The 1,898-nt window shown below is 31.9% G+C and overlaps 1 non-coding gene across 1 annotated transcript; it reads right to left on the bottom strand.

Moving 5' to 3' along the window:
• Nucleotides 1–1,441: 1,441 nt before the first annotated feature.
• On the bottom strand, nt 1,442–1,580 carry LOC115032426. The gene has a single exon (XR_003838105.1). It is a non-coding gene; the product is annotated as a small nucleolar RNA SNORA3/SNORA45 family (small nucleolar RNA).
• Nucleotides 1,581–1,898: the final 318 nt, after the last annotated feature.

The following is a 1,898-nucleotide window of genomic DNA, read 5'->3' as shown; positions in this document are numbered from 1 at the left end:
TCCTACATAACCAAACTATGTCAACATTGGAGAATAAGAAATCATTACTATCTCCAGCAAAAGTTATGAATGCAAGGTAATAAAGTGCTTGCACATAATCTGTTTGTCAAGTGACTTTGGTTCCTTGATCCTTCTATCCTGTTACATCCATTTATGCTTATGTGAACCCACATGATTCTTTCCTGAACTATGCATACATATGCATAAAAATGTAAATGAGTTCCTGTTAAATCGTTACCTAAAATTTCTAGTTATTTTTAGGGTAATGCTCATTGAATGAGAAGATAGGAGTCTTAAATTCTTAACACATTATAGATCTCTGTTCTCTGAATAATCCAAGCCTTCCCCTTCTTAATCTAGAGTATTATAATATGATACTTATTTTCAATAGTGTGGCTATTTTTCTCTAATTACATTTCTGGCAATTTCCATATAATCTACCATACTTTATCACACATTGGGTACAAATAAAAATACTGAATATTTTATTTAAATTTGAGTCATTAATTTTAATTAAGTCTAGTTTTCTCACCTCAAAAATGCATTCAAATTTCTTATACTGTCATGAAAAGCCCTTTATAATTTACCTGAAGTTGCCTACACAATAGTTTCAGCAATCATAGCATCTATATTCACTCCAATGCCTTTTTATAAAGATGTTTTTGTCTGAAGATAAAATAGGTAAAAGACTCATTTACAGGAGGAAAACTGCATTAACTTTGGAGCATGAAAGGTAAATCTGTGCCTATGTAGAGACCAGTATGCTCCCTGGCATTAAAAAATAGGTTTTCTTACCTCAGTTGCATGATAAAGTAATAATATATCACTTTATATATCCGAGTATATAACTGTAAGCCTTTTCCCATCTTAATTACTCTAACATTAGGAATCATTTACATGCATTTGTACAGACATAAACTACCTAGGAAGGGCTGACATGACCCTTGAATCTCTTCTCTTGCTTCAGGTAGCTACCATCACTATACTGCCACTCTTTATTCTTGCTGTTTCTGAAAATATGTTTTGTCCAAATGTCTTTTGGAACCCTTTCTCTATTGAACTTCTCTGTAACCAACTCTCTCTCAAAGTTCATAAAATTGTGTTTGGTTTACATGTTCACATATTGGACTACAAGGAGTAGGAAGAATTTTTTAGCTCCCTGTAGACTTTAGCTGGAAGTTTTTGTGTTAATTTGTTTATATGCTAGCCATTCCAGCATTTATTTCTCTAAAATTGTAAGTTCACAAGACAAGTACATGTTTATTTTATTCTGTATCAACCAATATTCTAGGCAACTATATAGTACTGACTAGAATAATATGTGTCTTTGTTCTACTCAGCAGAAAGTCTACCATTTTAATCAGATCCACAGAAAACTTCACCAAAGCAAGTTAAGAAATATAGACAGGTGCTTTTATGTTTTTTTTTTTTTTTTTTTTTTACATGTCACTAACCTGGTGACTGACTATGCCAGAAAGTCCACACAGCCAGTGAATAAGGTCAGCAGTTATTCTTCGAGGACTTAAGCACAGCTTTTATGTTTTTACCAGAATCTAAAATATCATGGTTTCAGTATAGACCATAGAATACAGTTAGCCAATTCATGTTCACCATGTTTGCATTTTGTTATATCACTGCATATCTATGTGACAAAAGAAGCTAACATGCATGAAGCATAGAGAATCTATGCTTTGGTCATTCACAAAATTCTGAAAATTGCACAGGATGAATAAACTTATAATTAGTATCTCAGTAGTATTTACACCTTCTAATAAAATTTCTTTATTTGAACCTAATGGGTTTTAGCAGCAAATGGAAACTAGCTCTCTTAAAAATAAAAGAAAAATTGAAACAGAGTAATATTAAGCCTGTACAATTCAAATACATTTTATTAGTGA

Source organism: Mus caroli, chromosome 1 (genome assembly GCF_900094665.2).
Source record: "Mus caroli chromosome 1, CAROLI_EIJ_v1.1, whole genome shotgun sequence".
In the NCBI taxonomy this organism is placed as follows: domain Eukaryota; kingdom Metazoa; phylum Chordata; class Mammalia; order Rodentia; family Muridae; genus Mus; species Mus caroli.
This window is presented reverse-complemented; position numbering and strand designations above follow the sequence as displayed.